General features: G+C 44.9%; 1 protein-coding gene across 1 annotated transcript in view; it reads right to left on the bottom strand.

Moving 5' to 3' along the window:
* Nucleotides 1-11,815, bottom strand: part of LOC103741616 (protein FAM107B) — an 81,883-nt gene extending 70,068 nt beyond the window's left edge. The window contains exon 1 of the mRNA XM_008842505.3: nucleotides 11,664-11,815. The gene's annotated coding sequence lies outside the window, so the exon portion shown is untranslated. The remainder of the gene's footprint in view (nucleotides 1-11,663) is intronic.
* Nucleotides 11,816-12,154: the final 339 nt, after the last annotated feature.

The raw sequence follows: 12,154 nt of genomic DNA, 5'->3' as shown, positions 1-12,154 counted from the left end.
TATATATATATATATATGGTATTTCTGGGGATGGAGAGATTGCTCAGCAGTTAAGAGCACTGGCTGCTCTTGCAGAGGACCTGGGTTTGGCTCTCAGCACCCACATGATGCCTAACAACCATCAGTTGTTCCAGGGGATCCGATGCCCTCTTCTGGCCTCTGCAAGCATTGCAGGTACGTGGTACACAAATGCAGGACAAAACACTCATATACATAAAATAAAAATAAATCCAAATATAAACTTTTTAAAAAAGAATATGGTAGTCCTTTAATAAGAAATTTGGCTTTAAAAATATTAAGAGGAGCAGAGAGGGGAAGTTGAGCAAGCAGGCAGGACCACAGGATGGGTAACACACATCCTGTAGTCAATATAACCAAGGTCTATGTGAAGCTGGTAAATTACAGAATGTCTCTGCTTCTATAAACAGAGCCAACTGTAGTCTACACCTGGTGTGTAGAAAGCATTCAGTGTGCACATATGAAGCACCCAAGTAGTTAAAACTCATTCTTGTATGAGGTTTGGTTACAAACTACTCATCATCAGCCATGTGCTCTTGGGCAGGCTGATAAACATCTTGGCATTATCCTGCTCTTGCCCAAATGTAGACTAAATCAGATGATCTCTTGATTTCTGTGGCTTCTGCAAGTTCAAAATGTATTCTCTCTCAGATAATACAGTATCGTTTCACAATTTCAAACTGATGTCTCTTTTAGGACACCAGCCTTCATATTTTTCTTTTATAACCTACTGTCAGTGTCATAGTTTACTTGACACCAAGTATCTAGCCAAAGTCATGATTCCTAATTAAGAAACTGTGCCTGTGGGAAGGATGCCCAACTCTTAAGACCAACTTTATGATGACTTCTGACACAATGTGGTTTCCAGGAGCACACTATGGTACCAAGAGAATGGTAGCCAATGCATGTGGCCTTCGAATGCTGAAGTGTGATCAGACTACAACCTCAGGGTGCAGCTTGGTGGTGACAAATTTCATTTGCAATGCGCTCATGCACACTCCATTTTTGGAGACAGGGTCTCTCAATGAATGTGAAGTTCATCAATTTGGCTAGGCTGACGGGCCAGTGAACCCCTAATCCTCCTTTCTCTGACTCGCCAGCACGGCATTACAGACCTGTGCCACTTCACCCAGCTTTTACATGGGTTCCAGGGATCATATTCACATCGTCATGCTCAGCAAGCACTTTACCCACCGAGCCATCTCCCCAGCCTATCATTCTCTTTTTGAAAAAGCTCATTAATGACTACCTTCTCTAAGAAAAGTCTGGGCTGGGCTTGCATGTCCTCATATACCAGAATATGTCAGATGGTTAACGAAGAAAATAATGAACCATCATCTGTAACCCACATGGAACTGTACCTTATAACTGTATGCAACAGACTAACGTAGATGATGAACATGTGGCCATGTTACATAAACAACTTAGCATATATGCACAGAACTTAATATTGCTGTGAAACATGACTTAGAATAAAACCAGCTTGACACAATACCAGAAAAGGCTAGGCAAATGACTATTACCTTTAATAACAGGAAGCACCCAGTGACTGAAAAAGCCAAGCCACTCTTTGTTTTTCCCTATTAAGTCTCTGATGTCTCTAAGCTGCTTCAACGTAGAGCTTTCCCAGACACCTGTGCCACTGAAGGTCTCATCTCACACTCACTAACTTGCTCATTAAACAGTCTCCAATGAAATACTTAATTCAAACAATTGTCATCAATAGATGCTAAGGGCATTAGGAGAAAGGTCAATGAGGATATTCACAATGAAGGATCAAGTTGCCAACACAGAAACCCCATGATAAATGTCTGCATCGCCTTGAGACATTCCTGGGATGATGAAACACGAAGCTTATGTCACTACCAACAAATCAGCCCTGTTCAAATTGCTGATCATGAACCTAACCAAGCTTTGGTGCTAAGTTCCAGTTTACAGAAACACAAGGACTGATGGAACAAGTTTTCAAGTAAACTGAAGTCCAATCCAAAAAATGGGACATTCTACCAGACAAGCCACCTGGTTTCTTCAGCAAACCAGCAGCACAAGGAAGGAGGGGTTGGGAAGAAGAGTTGTTCTAGATTTATAAAGCTGTCAGAAGTTAAGACTCAAATGTATCCTGTGGACATTTTTTTTTTTTTGTCTTTTTGAGACAGGGTCTCCCTGTAGCCCCAGCTGTCCTGGATTTTTTAAGATTCTGGTTCAAAGAAATGGGCAAAATGCCACTGTCAAGCTAATAAGAGATCAATGATCAATGTTAAGAAGGTGGCAAATTCAATAAATTCCTGGGCTTCCCCCCCAGTTTGCCTTCTGATTTCTCAGCCAGCACCTTCAGCCATTCCCCAGGACAAAGGGCAGGGCCCCAGCAGCAGAAAAAACAAGGACATAGGATCTGGCCAGCTCAAAGGGAAAATCGGCTCTCTTGGGTTCTCCTCAGAGGCTCCTCTCAGAGGAACATGAAGAAGTTCTGGGGATATCCAGAGAGGAAACTTATAGGTTCTCCCGTCCAGCAATTTTTGCCAATAGATTTGTAGCAGCCCAGAGTTTTATCTGAAAAGCATTCATGTAGAAAGCAAAAAATAAAAAATAAAAACCTAGTGCTCTGAGCAGAGAAGTCATATTTGAAATGAGCCAGGGACCTGTGAGTTGGGCAAAAGGAGATAAAGGATTGCCAATGGGTAGGTTGGATTTTATATTCTTCAACAGTACTCTGCCCTAGCACCTCTACCTCTAGGAGGTTTTTTGGTTAGGCTTTGATCTTTGTCTTTTTTTTGTTTTTTTTTAATAACTAAAGCATAAGTTACACAAAATGTTCACACGTTCAATTTCTGCAATTTCAATTTTATTCTGTTTAGTTTTCCAACCCTTCTCCTGAAGGAATGTGTCACTCAGAAGTGAACCTGGGATGGGAAAACAATTAGTTTGGAATCCACTTCTAACTTCTCTGCTCGGCTTGGGTCTAAGCAGCTGACACAAGCTGTCTAGCCAAAGCACAAAGGTTAAAGTTGAACACAGTAGGGCTACAACTGAACAGGAGCCTCTTTATCACATCTCTCCACCTCTATCCCCAAATCCTGTTGTGCCCCAACTTCCCGCCAAGACTTCTATGGGCCACTGCCTGACAAGCAGGGAGCCAGCCATCCTCCTAGCATCTAATCTCTTTTAAAACAAAGCAGACTCCCTCCCTGTGGTTCCAACCAGATAAAGAGATTAAACAGAGTCAAAAGAAAACTTTTTAAATCAGAAGTAGTTATTTTTTTCTTCTGAAGACAGGGCGTTCTAAAAGAAAAGGCAGCTTTTTCATTCTCTATTTTGAACTAGTAAGTTACATTGCACAGTAAAATCCCTACAGATAGAAGAGACACTGCCCCTGGGAAGTTATTAATAGTTTGATAATGCCATGGTTCCATTTAGGAACTTGGGAAGACATGGCCCTAGCAAAAAGTGTCTTACCAGAAAGAAAGTAAAAATCTGGATATAAAATGTGTCCTTATTCTAAAATGTCCCCTGCTACTGACAACAGTCATGGTGCTCATGGACACTCCTCACACATAAACTCCTGTGACTAGCTCTAATTAAACTACCTGTATGAATGAGGTGTTTAAAGTCTTTTCCAAAATCTCAGGATTCTTATGCTACACAAGGAATCCCTCTGCAATACGAGATATGAAGTCTTCTAACATGAATGTTATATAGATAGGAAAAAACAGTTTAAATATGCAATAAGCACAAAGAGGAGAAAATGCATTAATATCTAATGCAATTATACAGACATCTCTAAAAAAATGTATGCTGCCTAATTAAATTCCATTCAGTAATAGTAAAATCATAAACAGCCTCAGGATTCGTTGTTCAAAAATGTATTTCTAGTAAACACCATATTTAAAACAAGTCAAACATGCAAGTTCTGCCTAATGACATAATTATGTGCTTTTAATCTGGTGCCGCTCTGATGTTATGCCTAAGAAAATTACCCCATAAAGGATTGTTTTAAGACACTATACTCTCCATATGGTAAAGCCAAATTGAAAATCCAGGATAAATATTCTAGAACTTGAGCAGATTTTCTGCAACTGTATTTTTCCAACTTGGAGTCTGGGCTCTCTCTGAAGCTAAGATGTACAAGCTTTAAGGATGGAGTTGGGGGAACCCAGAGGAATGGTGAAGGGGTCTTAGAAACACAAAGCCCTCACTTACTCTCGGCTTTATAACCCTGGGGAAGCTTTTTACTCTCTCCGTACTTTGGATTCCTCCTTGGTAAGATACTAACCACAGTCCCACCCTCATGGAACTGCTTCAAAGATCATAAAAAATAGCAAAGGGAAGTCTAGCATTATTAAGTGCTCAGTAAATGCTAGCCACTATTCTTATTAATGTCATCTTAAGGCACATGATAATGAACCTTTTTCTCATCAGCACAGAGTACATCCTTCTGAGAAAAGCCAAGGATGCCCCTTAAAAGCAGATGCATTACAAAACAACGAACCTCCAAAATATTATGTAGCTGAACAGAGCCAACCCAACAGCCCATATCCTATGACTCCAAGAAGTTTCTAGAAAAGGTAAAACTCCAAAGAAGAAATGATCAGTGGTTGCCTAAGGCTAAGGGTGGGAACAGACTGAAAGCTAAAGCTGAACTGGGATGGCACGTTCCATCACACAATGGCTGGATCCAGGAATGTAGGTGTTGCTCAGGATTCCCTTTGCTGGCCATTATCAACTCTAAATCATTAGTAGTTCATAATGGTCCCATCTTTAAAATATATCCAGCCCAGCTACTTCTCACCAGATCAGACCCTGAGATACAGCTGTGCATCCCCACAGATGCTCCTACTTCCATACTGGACCCTCTGCAGCCACCACTGATCTCCTCAGCCAGAAAGAGGTGTACAATGCCAAGTCTCCCATGGCCTGCTTAGGACCCTCCCAGGTCTATGTCAGCCAGGTCCTAACCATGGCATTTCATCCATCTTCCTCCTGCCTGCCCACATAGTTCCATCCACCCTTACCTCCTCGTCCTTCCTTCCCTGGCAAGCTCCCACTGGCCTCAGGCTGGTGACTGTGCCAAGGCAGACTGGAGTGGCTCATTCACTTGTTCCCTGTGTTCAAATCTCAAATTCTCCCCTGAAGAATTTCATCATGTTAAAAATACCACTTCCTCTCCCACCAGATTCCAACCCCTAACCTGACTTGGTTTCCTTGGCAACACTAGCCATAGGAACCACCTCATCTGTGTACATTCTTCCCATCAGTCATGTTACTAGCATTTGAACCCCAAGAAAGCAAGGCTTCAGTCTTATCCCCAGATCCCAGAATCAACAGTGCCTAGCACACTCCTTAAATTTGCTGAATGAACAAATTTCAAAAAGCATTTAGTATAATGCCCACCACAGGACATGATCAAAACTGTTAGTAATAATTATATTCCTGGTATTGCATTTGTTGCTATTATATCATTCCACAGACAAGAATATGGGACCCCTCACTATCCAGGTCAATCTCTACATCTGACTATCCATTTCGTCTATGATGCTTTCAGTTCCAAGAGCACAGAATAACTGAATGGGCACACCAGAGCAGGGCTCTATAAGAAGTGCAACAGATTCTCTACACCATTCCGTGCCCTGCCTCCTCCAACCTTCACCTGAGGGCCAGCCCACATTTTGAGACTTGTAGGGCATGTGTTAAAGCTATACCTTGCAGCCACTGGGCACGTCGCAGGTATAAAAGAAAGAAGACAACACAGAGAGGTGGGAATGGGATTATCTCAACGCACAGAGGGGGAAGCTGAGCGCGGATGAATGGCCTGCCTCAAACCACATACTGACTCCTGCCAGGCTTGGGCTTAGGAGTCCAGTGACTAGGTCTCTCTCTTTCAAGCGTGCTGTGCTACTCTGTGCATTCACAGAAGGAAAGGAAGGAGGGATGGAGGAAAGGAGAGAGGGAGAAGGGAAGGAAGACGGATGGTGAACTCTGGTCACACTTGTGCCCACAGTTAAACCGATTTCAAATATCATCAAATTTTTAGGGAAAGAGCATTTCTACATATATCTATATAGAGTTATCCTCAATGGCATTCTTAACTTTGTCCAGGACACAGGACTCTACTACCTTAGGCACTCATAAACAACTTCAGCCCATTTATAGTGCAGGATCTTACAGTATGACTATACATGTTTTGTAAGCTCATTAGCATCATCAGGCTCATATGCCTTACAAACCTGGATAAAACTGAGTTTTCACTTCAGCTCTCAGAGTCTACACTGTTTCACTTATCAGTGTCGACTGGAGCTCCACAACCCTCCTCCCTGCATACCTTACTATGACACTTTGGGAAGAACGCCAAAACCTGAGTCCAAGAATAGAACACAACTTGGCATTTCTAATATCAGAACCAGGTTATCTTTCAAACTCTCCAGAGGGAATGAAAAAGGTAAGGTGCCAGAGGAAGGAAAAGACAGAGGCCCCTGCCCTCCTCGGGCACCTCTACACCAGCATGCTGACATGCTGCCTTACTAAAAGTCAGATGTAAAAGGCTGTGGTAAAATGCAGATTCTAGTTCCCAACCCATTTTTAATTGGGTTTTTTCTCTACTGAGTTGTGGAAGTTCTTCACACATTTGGCGATCAGTCCACTTTAGATAAGAGCTGGCAGGTAATTACTAATTCTGTAGGCTGCCCCTCCACTCTGTTCACCCTTCCTTTGCTGTGCCCAGGCTTCGAATTGGATGGAGCTGCATTTATTCTTTAGTTTGTTGCTGTGCACCAGGTACCAGATCCATGAAATCACTGCTAGGGTCAAGGTCATAAAGGTTTCCTGTTTTACTTCTAGGCGTTTTGTGGAAATGCCTCAATTTCAATCAACACATTATAGATTTTAGACAAATGTGGTATGTATTTACAGAATATCATTCAGCCTTAAAAAAGTGGAAATGCTCCATATGCAACAACATGAATGAACCTTGTAGACATTATGCTACGTGAAGAAAGCCACTCACAAAAAGGCAAATACTGCATGGCTCCATTTCTGTGAAGTATCTGACAGCTAAGTTCTCAGACTCAAAGGGAAGAATGATAGTTAACACTGAGATATGAGGGGAATGAGGACTTTTCAATTGACAGCTGTGAAGTTTCAGTCAAGCAAGATGAATAATCTCTAGAGGGTCACTGTTCAACCCCAAACCTATAGCCAGACATAACACATACTTTAAACACCCTACATGTAAAATTTTTTAAGAGGGAAGACCTGTATTAAGTGCTCTTGCCACAATGAAATTTATCACTATGTGTGTGTATGTGTGTGCACATGTATGCATGTGCATGTGGAGGTCAGAGGTCAACACAGAATGTCTTCCTCAATCATTCTGCCTTGTTTTTTTTTTGTTTTTGTTTTTTTTTGATACAGGATCTCTCACTGAATCTGGAACTCATCAATTCAGCTAGACTAACTAGCCAGCAAGCCCCGAGGGTCCTCCCATCTCCACCTCCCCAGTACTGGGATTACAGGCATATACTGCCCTTGGCTTTTTACATGGGTGCTGGGGTTCTTCTGAACTCAGGTCATCATGCTTATTACAGCAAGCACTATACCCTCTGAGCCATCACTGAAGTCCCCTATAATAAAATTAAAGTGTATTTTTCATTTTATTTATTTATTTAAGTGTATTAGTGGTTTGCCTGCATGTTAAGTACATCTGCATCATGCAATACCGCAGAGGCCAGAAGAGGGCATAGGATCCACTGGAACTGAAATTATAGACTATTGTTAGCCGTAATGTGAGTTCTGAGACCCAAGCTTGGGTCCTCTGCAAGAGCAACCAATGCTCTTAACCACTGAGCCATCTTTCCAGGTCCTAAAGTATATTTTTAAAGGTCACAGACGCTGACAAGAAAACATAAATTACCCATCAACCACCAAATGTCTGGGACCATGAGCTGCGAACTCCACTACTCCACATTTATCCTTATCATGCTATGGTAGGTCAATATTATCAAGTTCAAGTTCTCAGAAATCAGAAAAGTAAAGCCCACAGGGGTTATATGACCTGCTAAGGTCACAAAGCTGGGATTTGGATTCTAACTCAGATGACCTGGCTCTGAGCTCCAATCTCTTCCACATTCCATCAGGACTGTGTTCCAATCACAGTTTCACTCTTCTAGTCCAGGGCTGTGGCCAAGTAGGGGTGTTCTCCTGTATAACTTATGCTGGCAGCATGGACAACAAAAAGAACAGAGATGAGGAGGGAGGTACCATGGCCACAGGCCTACACCTGGCCATGCGGACAGCTGGCCTATAACCTGCATTTTTTCTACCTTGTGTACAGAAAGACTTGACAACACAGTCTTAGGAAGGTGTCATGGAATTCCCTAGTAAATCTTTGTGTTTCGTGACTGCTAAGGGCTTATTCAGCAGCAGGACCAGAAAGAGAACTGCTGAGCAGTACAAGGCCTGAATATTACTGTCTCCAATACCAAGGCACATATCCCTTATGACCTCACACAAACACACAGAAGTGCACGCACGCGCACACACTCAGAACACCACTGCAGAGCCCAGACCAACCACAGTCCCTACTTTACAACTGCCCTTCACTTGTTACTACACTTTAAGTGATATCTTTGGCAAAACTGCCCTGTCCTCGAGGGCATTCCTGTTTTCTCCTGAACCTTCACCAATTCTTTCCCATCTTTCACTATTTCTCCACCAGCCCCTCTAGCTGCCTGCTCATCTGTAAGAAATTTCCTGGGAACACAGCTGCTGTCAGCCGACCCCTGGGTCACATGAGCTTTCATTCCTGGGAATCCCTGCAGGATCAGGACATCATGTCACTAGGACAGTTGGCTTCTAGGGCTATCAGCCCTGAAGTTTACCTTCAGTGAGTGCACTGGAACAGAGCTGTGAAGTTTCCCAATCCTTCCTTGACCCTGCACTGGAAACTGTCCCAACATCCCAGACAAATTTTATACAAAACAAAGCAGTCCACCTTATCAGTTCAGCTAGCCCCATTCAGCAGGCTCTTAACTGATTAGCCCTGGGGCATCTCACACTCTCAGCCCCAAGTCACTGTCCCAACACAAGCTACTTTACAAGACTGGAAACTCAACCCCTTCCCTTCTGTGGTTCACATCATTCTTTCTGAGATACCTTAAATCACAAAATGCTACTTTCTACTCACAGCTCCAAAAATAACTGTTATTCAACAATCTGGGGTAATTCTGTACGATTCTTAAAGTATCATCTTTACCTACCCTGCTGGAAGGACCTCATTGGTCCTGTTAACTACAGGACCCCGTAGAGTTCGGGGACATGACTTCCCAGTGCACTTCACTCAAGTCCAAGCCAAACTTTAACCACTCCAGGAATGGGGAGGAGGCTGGCCATCACAAACAGCCACAGAATGTCCCTAACACTGGGACACTAACATTCGGCTCTCCTGCACAGCAACAGACCAAAAAGCAAGGCTCCTAAGCTCTGACTTAGGGTCCAAATAGGCTGTGCTGTTTATACTGTCCAAGGCACCACAGAGTGGATGGAAAATAAGAGTTGGGCATGCTGGGATTTTCTTCTGTACTTACTTTGAACTCTATTATGGAGAGAAGAGCCTTGACTGGGAAAGCAAAGCAAAATACTACAGAGGGCTAAATATTCCATCCTCCTCTTAAGGGACTACAGCCCTGCAACTACTCCAAGTGTGCATGCAGATTAAGGAACCCCAAACTACAGATGAAGAGCCCCAAATGGGAGGAACAGTAACCAAACCATGCACCTGACAGCACATAGCCCACAACTTCCTCTTTATAATGTCTCCTAGTTTCAAAAACCATTGCATCAGCTCATGATCAACCTACTTCTAAACGGCTCTCAAGGCTTCTTTTTACTTTCCATATTAAAGAAGACAAACATCAAAAATTTTGCAAGGGAAAAATAAAAGTAATAACAAACATTTCCTTGACCAAATATGTAACTGGAATGGCTTTTTTCTCCCACAGAACACACATTTAAAACTGCCTCTGCCCAGTGGGAACTCATGCTTTACTTTCTCAAGCAGAGATGGGATGGGAAAAACCCACTGCTATTCCTTCTACAAAACAGAGCTCCTCTCTACCACATACTTCTCATGACTCTCAAAACATAGGTTTATTTCCTAAGTATTTCAAAGCTGGATCTTTGCTTACTTTTTTAAAAATCTATTCCTGAAATCCAAAGTGTACATATGTGTGTACGTATAATATATATTGCATAAAGCCGTTTGGCGAGCTCACTCCCCAGCTACAGCACAAAACATATTGTTTTTCCTTCATCTTCCCCCTCTCTTCTGCATAAGTACTTACTGGCAAGGCTACAAGAAAATACATCCCAAACAAAACAAGTTGTCAGTCTAATCATAAAGTGGTAAAGGAATATTGCAAAGTTTTCATTATTAAATGTCATATTTACACTAAAGTAACTGATAAAGGTTAGGAATTTGTAATGTGTTCATTTAAAGTCTCTCTCTGTCTCTCTCTCTCTGTCTCTCTCTCTCTCTGTCTCTCTCTCGCTCTCTCTCTCTCTCTCTCTCTCTCACACACACACACACACACACACACACACACACACACACACACCAGGGCTTCCATAGCATAAATGAAGCAAAGATGCCTTCATCCCCAGGGTTATGTTTAGGTGGTGGCCACATGAATGATCCTTCCAAAACCACAAACACTAAGAAACCTTCCCCAGACAGGACCCCTGACACAATTTCAATTTAAAGCAACCTGGATATGTCTAAATGATGGAGGGTATGAAGAGAACTGACCTACCTGTTAGTTGGCAAGGAACGTCAAGTTCAAGAACAGCAAGTCTAACAGGCCTCATTTTGTTTTCTATTAGTACCTTCAGTACCACAGCATTTTAATCAAGTAACTTCTTTGCAGTCCTGGACTAAAATCTTTCTGAGAAGGGACTGCTGTGGCTGGTGTCTGCACTTTATTCTCTAAACAGAATCCCTCTTTAAATTTCACAGGGAGCTGGGCTGCTCCCATCCAAACTTGGCCCTACAACATCAGACTGCCGACCTCCTGGTCATCGGAAGGGGCTTGGGGGAGGAAATCACCCAACTCAAAGAAAATGTGGGGACTTCTTGTCTGCAGGTAGTCCCCAACACCCTGCGGTTACCAGAATAGTAGAGGCACAGCGGAGTCCAAAACAGAAAAGTTACCCGCAAAGGGACCCGGCGTCACCACCACCTTCCAAGCCGCGCGACCCCGCCTTTGTCTGCCGGGAGGGCGTGCGGGCGTCGGGCCGCTGACCCCATCCTGAGGCCAGGGCAGGCGAGGGGGTGGGCGCGGGACACGGCATCGGCCGCAGCTGCGCGCCCCACGCTCGGGGTCTCTGGGTCCGGGTCCGCAGGGCTGAGGACGCAACAATGAGCCAAGCCGCAGCCCGGATCCCTTTTCTCGGGGCGTCCTGCGCCCGGCGCCCCACGATCCCGAGCCCCCAGCTCCCGCCCTGCGCCTCAACCCTCAGCAGAAGGCGCCGCGCGGTGACCCGGCTCCCCGCCCGCCCCCGCCCGCACCGTCCCCGGGGCCGGAGTCGGGCCGCTCGGCGCCGAGTCCCCACGGGCGGCCGCCTGCTCTTTGTGTCGGAGCGAGCGCCGGCCAGCCTACCTCGGCGACAAAGGCGCGCGGTGCCTCCCGGCGCGCTCGGCGACTCGCGGCGCTCCGCGGCCAGTCCTCCAGCCGAGGTGACGCGAGGACGGCTCCAGCGGCGGCAGCGACGCCCGGCTTCCGAGCCCGTCCGGCTCAGGGCGGCTCTGGCACCTCGCGGCCCCGCGCGTCGGAATTAAGCGGTGGGGCGGGGCGGGGCGGGGCCTCTGACTCCCCGCCAGGCCACGCCTCCATTATAGGCCACGCCCCCAGCTCTCTGCGCTCGGATGGACCGCAGGGCTAGGAGGAGCAGTGCAGTGGGTCCCCGGTCCGATGCCTGGGCAGGTTGTGTGCCCCGGCTGGTTATGTGACTTTGCTCTGGTTGGGTTGGGTACCCACCAAAGAGAGGCAAAGTTGAAGGAAAAAGTTAAGTGTTGCCTACATGACGAGGAGGAAATGTGGAAAGGTGAGGTGCCCACAACTGGGCCCACAATTAAACGTTCACTCCGCCT

This window comes from Nannospalax galili, unplaced genomic scaffold, assembly GCF_000622305.1.
Source record: "Nannospalax galili isolate Female #2095 unplaced genomic scaffold, S.galili_v1.0 scaffold1540, whole genome shotgun sequence".
Lineage (NCBI taxonomy): Eukaryota > Metazoa > Chordata > Mammalia > Rodentia > Spalacidae > Nannospalax > Nannospalax galili.
Note: the sequence above shows the minus strand (reverse complement) of the source record. Positions and strands in the feature narration are given on the sequence as shown.